We start from the raw sequence: 14,482 nt of genomic DNA on the forward strand, positions 1-14,482 counted from the left end.
AGCGGGAACTGATAGTTTGGAGTTTTGCTGCCTTTACCTACACTCCCTCCACCAAGGTGGGAAAGGTTGGGACGTCTTCACGAATGCGCCGCTCCATGGACCATCTTGCCACCAGTGTGTGACCCGTTCCAACACAGTTAAGCTACCCTGGGACTCCATCAGACCCCTGTGTGCGCTGGGAATATTCGCCTCCCTCGGTGCCATCCTTTACTCTTCCTGCCCCATTCCCGCTTGGGATGCCAGTAGATGCTGACTGATTCCTGGAGTGCGTCTTACTCATTAACCCGCATGCTATGTTGGACTAATTGCACATTTATGCAATTCTAAAACTCCAAGGGCCATATATTTGCTAAAACTGATGCTAGACTGTATTAGGGTTTTAAACTGCTCCTCATGCTGTGTGTTTGTTTATGCGCTATTTAAAGGGCCAGTATGCATACTAATTATGTTACACTCCAGTTATTCCATATGCTAGCCTCCAACAGACTACTTTGTTTCCAGAAACTAATCTTCCAGCAGGCTAGACTGAATTACTTCAACTGTCTTGTATACTTCCCCCTGCAGACCTCTGAGTACACTTGGCTGGGAGACTTATTTGTGGTCAATGGCCAACAGCGGAAGAAATGACTTTCCATAATGACAAGATCCCAAAATATAATAGATTCGGTAGCCCCAGCTTCTCTCTGTCACATGTGCCTAGATATGATCATGAAGCAGGCCCATCAGACCTGTTGTCTCAGGTCCTCTCCAATGCAGCCAAGCATCTGGAACAGTTCTCCAGAACTCAATTCCTTGATAGGGGTGATTCACCAACGCTATCACTTTGCTTTTTTAATGACTCCCATTCTATAAACTCCACAGAAACTGATCGTACACAGGCGGCAGTTAGGACATACCTCAGTAGGCCCCAACAACAAGGAAATCTGGTCAGACATTCCTGAGGTCCTTCAATGGACCCTGGGCTGTCTGCCCATATATGGTATGTCCCTTGATCGTGTCACAGGGGTTCCCTGTGATGCGATACAAAGGAAATCCCTGCTTCTCATTTACCCTTCGAATGCTGCGGTCAGCTTTGATCTCAGCATTCAGGGGAATAGCGGCGGAGTTGAGAGGTTTCGTAAGAGCAGAGCTGCGGCTGTGTAATACAGCCATTGCCCTGCTCCTGACAACAAGTGTGCACGCGCGGTCAGCATGAGGTGATGCGGCCAGCGCTGCTCTAGTGAGTGCCGGCAATCATTAGTGCAGCGCTGGTCATATCACATCATGCTGACCACGCGCGCTTGCCAGGACTCGGGAGCGGGGAAAAACTGTATAACACAACCGCAGCCCCGCTCTCATACATTTATGTGTTACAATGCTAAGCTGTGTGGCCGCACAGGTTAGTATCGAAATACATGAAATAACGGTATCTAACCGTTTCAGGGTGCACAGTATCGAAGCTCACATGCATCATGCAACCCTACACTGCCCCAATTGTTTACTAGTTTTGGGACTCGGTCTGCACATGTTTAGTGTTAGACAGAGACTGCAACTGTTTTGTATTTTAATGTTTTTAGGCTGTTTCTCTCTTAGGGTATGTTCACATGGAGTGTTTCCAGCTGTTTTTTTGGGCCGTAAACGTCGAAAGCAGAAAGCCTTCAAACATCTGCCCATTGCTTTCAATGAGAAAAACGGCATTCTGTTCCGACGGGATGTTTTTTACGTGGCCATTATTCAAAACGGCCGCGAAAAAGTAGTGCATGTCACTTCTGGGGACCATTTTGGAGCCGTTTTTCATACTTTATAGAAAAACGGCCGTAAAAAACGCTGCGTAAAACATGATTACAGTACGGGACAGTTGTCCGGCAGTGAGGCAGGGACTCCTAGCATCGTACATAACTATGATGCTAGGAGCCCGGCTCCCTGCACTGTGTTCGGTCCGGGACTTGCAGCCGAAATACGGTCCGTCCATTACGGACGTAATGTGCTCTTGTGAATCCAGCCTTAAAGGTAATGGCTTGGAATGTCTGTGGCCTGGACTCTAAAATTAAGAGAGAAATAGTTATTGATTACGCTTTAGAAACTTCCCCCAACGTTATTTGTTTGTAAGAAATACAACTGACTGGACTGGATAGCAAAATATTACCATGCCATGTACTCTAATTACTCTAGGGGGTGGGGTTTCAGTAGTTTTACCCAAATTCATGCCTTTTGAGACTGTCCAGGTCGTGTGGGATTAGAAGGTATGTTATTGTACATACTCTTGTTTCACACTTTACAATAACCATTGTTGGATTATATGTCGTCCCCCCTCCCTTTTAATTTAGACTTTCTGGAGCAACTCGCTATTTACCATTGTTAGGGCCTGTTCACATCAGCGTTGGCTTTCCGTTGAGGGGTTCCGTCTGAGGTTTTCGTCGTGGAACCCCTGAACAGAAAGTGAAACGGAAACCTTAGCTTCAGTTTGCATCACCATTGATATCAATGGTGACGGAAACATTGCTAATGGTTTCTGTTTGTCACCGTCCCAGCAGGTTTCCGTTTTTTCGACGGAATCAATAGCGCAGTCGACTTTGCTATTGATTCAGTCTAAAAAAAACTGAAACAATTAGCAATCTTTCCGTCACCATTGATATCAATGGTGATACAAACGGAAGCTAAGGTTTCCGTTTGACTTTCCATTAAGGGGTTGCACGATGGAAACCTCAGACGGAACCCCTGAATGGAAAGCGAACGCTGATGTGAACCGGCCGTGAATTGGGGACTTTAAGGCTGGGTTCACACGACCATGTTACGTCCGTAATGTACGGAACGTATTTCGGCCGGAAGACCCGGACCGAACACAGTGCAGGGAGCCGGGCTCCTAGCATCATAGTGATGTATGACGCTAGGAGTCCCTGCCTCTGCGTGGAACTACTGTCCCGTACTGTAATCATGATTACAGGACAGCTGTCCTGCAGCGAGGCAGGGACTCCTAGCATCGTACATCACTATGATGCTAGGAGCCCGGCTCCCTGCACTGTGTTCGGTCCGGGTCTTCCGGCCGAAATACGTTCCGTACATTACGGACGTAACATGGTCGTGTGAACCCAGCCTAATACAGGGCTCAATTCATTATTAGGGTATGTGCACACACACTATTTACGTCCGTAATTGACGGACGTATTTCGGCCGCAAGTAGTGGACCGAACACAGTGCAGGGAGCCGGGCTCCTAGCATCATACTTATGTACGATGCTAGGAGTCCCTGCCTCTCCGTGGAACTACTGTCCCGTACTGAAAACATGATTACAGTACGGGACAGTTGTCCTGCAGCGAGGCAGGGACTCCTAGCATCGTACATAACTATGATGCTAGGAGCCCGGCTCCCTGCACTGAGTTCGGTCCACTACTTGCGGCCGAAATACGTCCGTCAATTACGGACGTAATTAGTGTGTGTGCACATACCCTTAGACCGCATCAGTTCCTCTGATACTGGGAGTAGGCCATTCAACTTTTGGTGTTTCTATTTTAATTATACTGACATTTGGGACTGAAAGTTTCCCTAAGAACATGTTGTCTCCTGCTACTCGGCCTCTCATAAAGCGCTATTACACATTAATTTTGCCTATGCTTCTCAAGATCACCTTTCTTTAGTTACGGAGATTAGTTTTACTACTCAGGGCATATATGATCATTCTGCTATTTTAGCAATTAGGCTGGGTTCACACAACCTATTTTCAGACGTAATAGAGGTGTTTTACGCCTCGAATTACGTCGGAAAAAACGGCTCCAATACGTCGGTAAACATCTGCCCATTACTTTCAATGGGCTTTACGATGTACTGTGCCAACGATCTGTCGTTATACGTGTCGCTGTCAAAAGACGGCGTGTAAAATGACAGCCTCGTCAAAAGAAGTGCAGGACACTTCTTGGGACGTAATTGGAGCCGTTTTTCATTGACTCCAATGAAGAACAGCTTCAAATTACGTCCGTAAAAGACGCCCCGCAAAACACGAGTACATGCAATTACGTCTGAAATTTAGGAGCTGTTTTCTCCTGAAAACAGCTCCGTAATTTCAGACGTAATTGCAGCTATCGTGTGCACATACCCTTAGGGTATGTTCACACGCTTATCAAAAAACGTCTGAAAATACGGAGCGGTTTTCAGAGAAAACAGCCTCTGATTTTCAGGTGTTTTTGAAGCTGAAAATGAAGCTCCTTAATATGTTCACACTGAGTTTTTTTGCAGGCGGAATTTCTACATCAAAATTCCGTTTGGAAGTTTGAGGCAGATTTTCCTCTCCCTGTACGCCGATTTTTGCTGCGTTTTTTTGCCCGCGGCCATTGAGCGCCGCGGGCATAAAACGCAGCGAAATGCGCTTTCTCTGCCTCCCATTGATGTCAATGGGAGGTCAGAGGTGTAAACGCCCGAAGATAGGGCATGTCGCTTCTTTTTCCGCCTAGCAGGAGAAAACCGCCTCTCATTGAAATCAATGGGAGGCATTTTAGGGCCATTTTTGATGAGTTTGGCGGCGCGGTTTCCGTGTTAAAAAGCTCCGTGTGAACCCAGCCTTAAGGCTTCTTTTGAGGCGTTTTTCATAGTGTTCAATGGAAAATCAGCTACAAAAAGTGACAATGACTCTTCTTTATATGGAGCATCTTTTTACGCTCCGTTTTTTAAAACAGGCGTAAGAAGACGCCTCGTGTGAACTAAATGCTGTTTTTCCCATTGATTTCAATGGGCAGATCTTTGTAGGCGTTCAGCTTCCGTTTGTCTTTCATGTCCGAGGTTGCCAACGCTCGTCTGAATGTAGCCTTAGGGTGCGTTCACATTTATTAGTTGCATCAGCATCAGTTTTTTTGTCTCTCAAGTGATTATAACTTATGCAAAAATGTATCAGTTGCCATAAGGCTTTTTCACAATTTTTTACTAGAAAACCATCAGTTGTCGTTAGCTGTCATCAGTTTTTACCATAATGGTCCACCAAAAAGGGACTGAAAATGTGCCAATTTTATCAGAGTGGTGCATAGTTTGTGATAGATGTTGTGTACTTGTCATTTCACAAAACTTCTAACATGATCTTGGCATGTCAGGGCTTTCCTTCTCTGCTCCGGACTGAAATCTGACACACACATTGTAATGTCACGTGTCATATTCAGTGCAGCGTTGAGGCCGGCGCCGAGAAATAGCGCCCAGAAGGCAGCTGCTATCCACACAGATCAGCTCTTCGAAGCAGCCTTGTGAAATTGAAAAGACGCCAAACACTAGCCCTAACTTCAGGGAGGAGCTAGTTTTTGGCGACTCCACAGCTACCCAATCCCGCATCTCATATCAACCGTACAGCACGACGGGATTTCTGTTGTTTCTACTCACTCAACAGGGCCGGGTGTCGGCTGTTAAAAATGGCAGTCTTGGTCCATTTTTGCAGGCCGTTTTCATTCCCTGTTTTTGACGGCTGATTGTGACCTGCTTTGCATCCGTTTTTTTTACTGTCCGTTTTAAACAAAACAGATTAATTTCCTTTGTAGATAATGCCACCATGCCGTCTGCAGATAGTGCCACACACCCCCTTTAGATAATGCCCCCCTGTGTACACATGCCCTCTGTAGATAGTGCCACACACACACACACACACACACACACACACACACACACACACACACACACACACACACACACACACACACACACACCCTGTAGATATCTCTACACAGCCCTCTGTAGATAATGGCACAGTGCCCTCTGTAGATAATGCCACAGTGCCCTCTTCAAATAATGCCATAGTGCCACCTGTAGATGGCACTACACAGACCCCTGCAGATAGCGCCACACAGCACCCTGAAGTTAGCACCACACCACCCCCTGCAGATAGCGCCACACAGCCCCCTGCAGATAGCATCCTCCCCCCGCCACCCCTGTTGATAGTATCACCCTCGCCCTCCCTGTGCATAGTGCCACTCACGCCCCCTAGGAATGGAATCCCCAGCCGGAGCATTTCCAACGCCTTGGCCGGGGATTCCGCTCTCGGAGGAGCTTCTGACTTTTTTTTTAAAATCAGTTCAAGTTTATTAAACAAATAACCACATCTTTACAGGTCATTATACAATCTGACATGCTATTACATCAGAGCTTCAAAGACCCAAGAATGTATTTCCAACAAAACAATGCACCCAACCCCCAACTCCCCCCCCCCCCCCGCAACCCCCAGCCGGCCTTCTCGCTACAGGCTTCCATATCCTATCTCCTTCTCCTCCGTATTTCAACTCCCCGCCTCCCTCCAACTCCCCATATGCACACCTCAGTCAATACAACCAATCCCTAATGTGGAACCCGTCCACCCCTGCTGGAACTCTACAGTGCCCCATGTGCCAGTGTTATCCCCTGGAACCTCAGGACAGTTTAAACTGGAACAACCGAGCGGAGTGCCAGGAGTTCCGAGGAAGCACACCCAGAGTGATCGATCCACCTAGCCCATTGTTTTTCAAATTTGTTCCTGGACCCCCTCTTGGAATATATCCTGTATTCCATCAGAACCTGAAAGTTAAGTGCACCTATAATTTCTTGCTTCGAGGGTGGTTCCGCATCCAGCCAGTGTTTTGCAATACCCTTCCTAACTTGGTATAATATTTTCGCAATTGCCAAAGAGGACAACCGATCCCCCTCCAGATCACCAACATATCCCAGCAACATTACCATGGGATCCAACGGGATCTGTACCTCAAACACTCGTCCCATTAACCCCTTAGTGACCAGCCCATTTTAAGCCCTAATGACCAAGCTATTTTATTCGTTTTTCTATAGTCGCATTCAAAGAGCTATAACTTTTTTATTTTTTCGTTTACATAGCTGTATGAGGACTTGTTTTTTGCGGGATTAGTTGTACTTTTTAATAGCACCATTTTTGGGTACATATAATTTTTTTATTAACTTTTTTTGTGGGGATTATAAAAAAAAACTGAAATTCCGCCATTGTTCTATGCGTTTTTAAATTGACGCCGTTCACTGTGTGACGTAAATAACATGTTACCTTTATTCTACAATTACGGCGATACCACATATGTAGAGGTTTCTTATGTTTTACAACTTTTGCACAATAAAAACACGTTGCTTTCCAAGAGCCATAACTTTTTTATTTTTCCATCAATGTAGTGATTTTTTTGGGCTTGTTTTTTGTGGGACGAGACGTAGTTTTTATTGGTACTGTTTTGGGGTGCATGGGACTTATTGATTCATTTTTATTATGACTTTTTTGGGGGGCAATGGAAAAAAATTGCAATTTCACCATTGTTTTTTGCGTTTTTTTGTTACGGTGTTCACCTTGCGGTTTAAATTACATATTAACTTTATTAATGGAGTCATTACGGTCACGGCGATACCATATATGTGTCAAAAAGAAAAAAACAAAAAATATTTTCCAAAACATACCAGGCACTCTTTGGGATAAGAATAATTTTGTATACATTTTTATTGAATTCCATATAAAAATATATTTTAAAGATTTTTCATATATAAATATATCTCTTTCCTCTTTTATCCATAATACACATTTGTTTCAAACTAGATGTACATAATTTAAAAAAATGTCTCCTGGCCAGGATACCAACACAGACTTTTATAACATTACTTCCATTAATTTATCCCCCTCTAAACACAATGACATGTCATGATGAGATATCTAGGTAATAGGTGTTCTATACATAAGCCATAATCAGACCCATATAAGAGATTAGCTATAAGAACCGGTTCTGGAGATTTTTTATCCAGACACCATTGGTCTCCGTTCACACTTGCGCTTTTTTCTTTTTTTCTTCTTTCTTTTCCCTCCTTCTTTTCTAATTTTGATCCGAAACCAACAGCGACAGTTCCTCTTGTATGATAACAATGCAATTATATATAGGGAGTTAAATATTCATCTTTAAATCTTCCTATACTCGGGGGCAGCCGAGATTTCACCCAAAGGTGAGCAAATTTAAGCAATGGAGCACGCTCCTACATTTCAGAGTCGGAATCCTGCTATGCTGGTATCCACGTTCAATTTTTATTCAGACACCATTGGTCTCAGTTCACACTTGCATTTTTTGCTTTTTCCTCCTTCCTTTAGAATTTTGGTCCTAAACCAACAGGAGCAATTCCTCTTATATAATAGCTATGCAAATATAGATAAAGAGTTGAATACTCATCTTTATGTTGATCTCGCAACTCAAGGTGGACTGAAAGTTCACTCTTTTTCACTATGTTCCTCCTCCTGGAGCAATTGTAGAGTTAAGGCAGATTTTAGAAATATATCAATCGGGTTTTTCACCCCTTCAATCTCATCATTGGCAGATCACAATTCCCACATGGAAAGTTCTCCTTATATCCACTCCATCCACTCCATCCACGGTCAATCCTTATGAATCCATATATGTGTACTGTTATTTCACATTGATTACTTCTTTTATTAGTCCCACTAGGGGACTTTACTGTGCGATCTTCAGATACTTCGTATACCAGAGCATTATTGCTTGTCAGTGTAAATCTGACATGCAATCTGTTAGGACGTGCCTCCGGCGCGTCCTAACAGGCATATGTCCAGGGCAGACCTGGGGGCTTTCATCAAGCCCCTGGCTGCCATGACACCCCATCGGAGACCCGCGATTGCATTTGCGGGCCGCCGATGGGTGACAGAGGGAGCTCACTCCCTCTGTAAATAAAGTTAAATTCCGCGGTCGCTATTGACGGCGGCATTTAACGGGTTAAACGGCCGCGATCGAAGTAAACTTCGATCGCGGGCGTTGGAGCAGGAGCTCAGCTGTCATCAGACAGCTGAGCACCGGCTCCAGCCTGCACGGGAGACCCGTGCAGGACTTAGACTAGGCTCATGTGAAAAGGCGTCAGCCTAGCCTAAGGCCCCTTAGTGACGAACGTAAAAAGGCGTATTGTTGGTCACTAAGGGGTTAACTCTGACATTTCTTTCCATAGGGTCCCCAAAATCCTGCAGGACCAAAACATGTGAAAAATGTCCACCTTTTCTTCCAGACACCGAGGACACCTGGCATCCGCTCATAATCCCATACTTTTCAGAACCCAGGGGGTCCTATACACCCTATGTATCAGAAATAATTGTGACCTCCTTTGCGCTACATTAAGAGACAGAGTACATGATGACGCCAAGACAGCCTCCCAGTGGTCTTTGGGAATAAGACCCACATCTCTTTCCCATTTAGCTTTGACTGGTGCCATAAGATCGCCCAGATGTTCCGACAGTAACCTGCGATAGACCAACGAGATCAACCCTCTTGATGTAACTGCTTTCGCAATATGTTCCAACACTCCCGTTGCATGAATCGTCAAGTCCACCCTAGCAGCTTGTGTCTGCACAGCATGCCGAATCTGCAGATACTGATAGAACATGTGGGAATCCAGCTGAAACCCATTCCTTAGTTGCTGAAAGGAGTTGAATATGTCCCCCTCGTACAACTGACTCAGTCTTATAATGCCTCGCTGCTCCCACCCCTGCATCCCTTCCAATTTGTACAATTCCCACAGATATGGATTCCGCCAAAGTGGAGTATATTTATTGCATTCCCCTATCTCCAACAATTGCTTACACTGCCACCACACCTTATGTATGAGAAGCAGGGTGGGTCAATTACTCGCTAGCCTCTTATAACTGTGTGCTTCCAGTCCTGCCAGCGGATTATCCCCACACCCGAGATATGATAGAATACGTGCACAGGAACCCCAGGTTTCCTCCCGCTCCCACCCCCAAATGTGCTGGCACTGAGCAGCCAAGTAATACACCCATGCATTGGGCAGAGCCAAGCCCCCTCATCAGGCAATTGCAGCTTCTCCAGTTTAATCCTGGGCACCCACCGCTTCCACACTAGGTCTCTAAAAAGGTTATGCAGCCTCCTAAACCAATATTTGGGGATCCACACCGGGAAATTATGGATGACGTACAACACTTGAGGCATAAGGATCATTTTGATCAAAATTGTCCTACCCAGAGCAGATAGCGTGAGCTTGTTCCAAGCCTCCACTTTGGCCTTTAGCTTTGTTAACATTGGCACCACATTCAGGGACATATAATCCTGCACTTTCGCCGTCACCTGAACTCCCAGATATTTAAACTCCGCGACCACCGATATCGCAACTTCCCCCTCCCCAGGCTGAATAACCCCCGGATCCAGGAACATAAGAGCAGATTTCGACCAATTGATTAGTAATCCAGAATATTTCCCAAAGCGTTTAATCAGGGCCATGACTAACGGCAGGGTGTGCTCGGTATCCGCCATGAACAACAGCATATCATCCGCATATAGTGCAATTCGCTCCTCCACTCCCCCATATCTCAACCCCTGTATGTCTTCATGTTGACGGACCGCACATGCAAATGGTTCCACCACCAGCGCAAATAACAATGGTGACAAGGGACAACCCTGGCGTGTTCCCCGCACCAGCGCAAACCGATCAGAGAAGGCACCATTCACCCTTATTCTTTCAGTTGGGGCTACATATAACAGCCTTACCCATTTTATAAAATTACGACCGAATCCCATTTTATCCAGGACTGACCACAAATAACCCAACTCCACGCAATTGAACGCTTTAGCAGCATCTAATGAAAGAATGGTTCTCCCACTAGGATTTTCCGGAAGCACCTGCAAATTCAAGAACAGCCGTCTCAGATTCACTGCCGTTGACTTAGATGGCATAAAGCCGGCCTGGTCTCCATGTACCACCCCAGCCACTACTCTAGAAAGTCTAAGCGCCAAGACCTTCGCTATGATTTTAATATCCGCCGTCAATAGGGACACTGGTCTATAGGATTCCGGCAGCTGAATATCCTTACCCTCCTTAGGCAGAACCACTATAGTAGCCTCATACATTGAATCCGGGAGCTGCCCCCTATCAAAACTTTCCAGCAGAGTACCTAGTAACTGAGGTGTGAGCTCCTCCCCATATTCCTTAAAAACCTCTACCGGAAGACCATCCGGCCCCGGAGCCTTTTAATTTGCTAGTATCCCTATGGCTGCCTGGAGCTCCTCCAGAGAAATAGGCTCCTCCAGTGTCGTTCTCTCCTCCCCTCCCAATCTGAGAAGACAAACCTCCCCTAGATACTCCTCCAACAGTTGAGTTGTGTGCTCTGCTCTCGAGGCATATAAATCTGAATAAAATTGCTGAAAGACTTTCAATATCCTTCCTGTATCAGTCTCTGGCCTTCCCCCTTCCCCCTTCTGGTATGTATATAATTATTCTCCCTCTGGGCCTGTGCTATTCTGGCTAACAACCTTCCTGTGGTTTCCCCTTCCTCATAATATTAGCGACTCAGAAACATCCTTTTGTTATCCGCCCTCTCCAACTGGTGGTATTAACAACCTCTGTGCCTCCACCCAATGCCTCAAAGTGGCCGGCGTATTATCCGCAATATGCAATCGTTCTGTCTCCGCCACCCTTTCCAACAATGTGTCCCCCAACTGTCTAGACCTTGTTTTTACTGCTGTAATGTGCTGGATAAACACCCGTCTCAACCATGCCTTCATTGCGTCCCACAGTATCTCCTGTGGCACTGTCCCAGAGTTGAACTGAAAATATTCCTTTATTAGGTCTAGAATCTTTTCTCATCTATCAAATTCAGCCAAAATGCATTGAGCTTCCAGCACCCCTGACCCCGCCCTGTCCTCCCATCCATCTCTACCTTCATTAACAAAGGAGAATGGTCCGATAAAGCTCTCTGTAGGTACTCTATCTGGGCAACAAAGGGCACCGCTGTATTCGAGGACAAAACTAAGTCGATCCTGGAGAGAGACTGATACGTTGAAGAAGCACAAGAGTACTGATACCGACTTGGGTGCTTATCCCTCCATATATCCCGCCAACCCATCTCAGCAATAAGACGACAAAACGCTGTTATCCCTCCCCCCACCGTACCAAAGTTATCCATACCAGTATCCATCACAGCATTAAATTCCCCCATAAAAAGTAAAGGCACCTCCGGGAATCTAAACAGTTCTTCCACTACTTTCCTAATACACCCACTTGAAAAGGGAGGAGGAACATACAGCACCACCAACACACATTCCCAATGATAGAGAGAAAAGTGTACCCCAACATACCGCCCCTCCCCATCCTGAAAGGAAGAATGACAAATAAATGGTACTGCCCTATGTATGAGAAGACTCACCCCCCTGGAATAAGTAGTGTGGTAGGAATGAAAGCTATGGCCTATCCAGGCCCTATGTATCATTGAGGCCGAGTCCCTAGTCATATGCGTCTCCTGTAATCCAATCACCCGTGCCTCCTGTTGCTTGAGAAGTTCAAACACCGCCTGCCTTTTCCTGGTGTTACGCAAGCCCCGAACATACAAGGACAGACAATTAAGTGATCCCATCAACCCTCAACATAACCCAATACTTCTTACCCTGTAGCTGTAATTGTGCATATCTGCCCGGCTGACTCCCCCCCACCCCCCCCCCCTAACAACCCCAATAAACCTACCCCCGTCAAAGGGTCGGGGCGACAGATAGTGTCTGTCATAGCCCATAATGACAAGCGTCGGCAGGCCAACACCGCCCACCGCACAATCAGTGATACCATATCCTGCATTCCACTCACCATACTCACCTGACCATTACTCCCACTGCCCTTTGCAAATAATCAGCCATCCCTTCAACATATGATTTCCCCTCAATGTCCATAGACAAACCCCCCCTCCCCCAGTCCTCAGTAGTTACTGCAGAAAGGCCCGCAGAAGCAACCAGGAATCCCACCAGGAAACCAAACACAGCCATGGGCCGTCAGTGCCAGTTCTTGCAATAGTCTACGGCACCTGCCATATTCCCGTATCACCGGCCTCGTCGTCCCAGCCGATCCACTCCAGATCAGCGCCGTCTCACCGCATCCTCCAGTCTCAATTGACTTTCATGGCTGTCCAACCATCTAACCGCTTCTCTCGGTGTCTCGAAAAATGAAGTCGTTCCCAGGGCCACCACTCTAAGCCGGGCAGGATACATCATGGAGTATTGCACTTGCAACGCCCTGAGGCGCCTCTTTATATCCAGAAATTGCGATCTTTTCCTTTGTACTTCCATAGAGAAATCAGGGAAGAAGGATACTCTCACCCCATTGAAGGAGATATTTTGACGTTCTCTCGCTTTCCTCAGGATCTTATCTCTATCCTTGTAGTGTAGAATCTTTATGAGAACGGGTCTCGGTGGTCTCGGCGGAGGACCGGGTCTGGTCGGCACCCAGTGGGCTCTCTCCACTGCAAACAGGGGTGTCAATTCCTCTCTGCCAAATGTGTCGATCAGCCATTTTTCAAAGAAATCATCCGGATTAGTACCCTCCACTCGTTCCGGAACCCCCACTAGGCGAACATTGTTCCGTCTCAGCCGATTTTCCATATCATCTGTCTTTGCTAGTAAGGTAGCCATAGCCTGAGAATGTGCTTGTACATCCAGCCGTATGTTAGGAATATCATCCTCCATATCTGATACTCTCCCCTCCACAGCAGTGGTGCGATCCGCTACTTTTTGCAGATCATTTCAAAGCAACAAAATGTCCTCCTTCAATCCACCCATCTGGCATGATAAAGCAGTGAGGACCATGGAATTCTGTTTTACTGCAGCAAAAATGTCCTTTAATGAGGGTTCCCCCTTCCTTGCTCCACTCTGCCCTCCAGCACCCGGCTGACCCCGCATGGCACTGCACACCTCCTCCTCCTCCTCCTCATCCTCACTCCTCGTGTCCCCTGAGGAGTATGAGGAGCCTCCAGCAGCCTGATCACCTGCCGATGTTCCCTGTAGTGCAGCCGCGCCCACTGCTCTCGGCGTGTTCGGGCAAACCGCTCCAGCTTCTCTGCTGCTTCCTGCCTGAGGCCTCTAGTCCGGCCGTCCTTCTCGCCGGTGCCATCTTGGGAGCGGGACCCGGGACTCGCCGGCGGCGATTTCTGTTTCTTAGAGCGAGTCATCACGGCCGGGCACTCTGACACCACCACCTCCAGATCGAGGTAAGGCACAGGGCAGAAAGTTTTCCCCGAATTCAGCAGGATATATAGGGCTGACAGGATGGGCACAGCAGGAGCTCCGGTCACACACGTCCTCTCACATTCACCGCTAGGCCTGGAGCCTCTGACTTTAATGTCCATATATGGACAGTGATGTCAGGGGCTCCCTCTAGGAGCGGAATAACCGACGAGAGCGTCGGCAGTGCATTGGACGGGGATTCTGCTACAGGAGGAGCCACTGATGTCACTATCCATATATGCGCTATCTACAAGGGGGGTGACGCTATCTACAGGGGAGTGTGGGTGGCACTATCTACAGAGGGGGCGTGGGTGGCTGCATCTACAGGGGGCTGTGTGGCATTATCTTCTACAGGAGCGGAATCCCGGCCAGAGCATCGGAAACGATGAAGAGCTCAATAAACATCCGCCTGGCCCACTGCCTGTACACTTAATTGATGACAAGCCGTGCCTTAGCTCAGCCGGAAGAGCAGGCTGGGCTGATGCACAGAACGTCAAAGGAAGTTCAAAATTCAC

This window comes from Rhinoderma darwinii, chromosome 2 (genome assembly GCF_050947455.1).
Source record: "Rhinoderma darwinii isolate aRhiDar2 chromosome 2, aRhiDar2.hap1, whole genome shotgun sequence".
NCBI classification, from domain to species: Eukaryota; Metazoa; Chordata; class Amphibia; order Anura; family Rhinodermatidae; genus Rhinoderma; species Rhinoderma darwinii.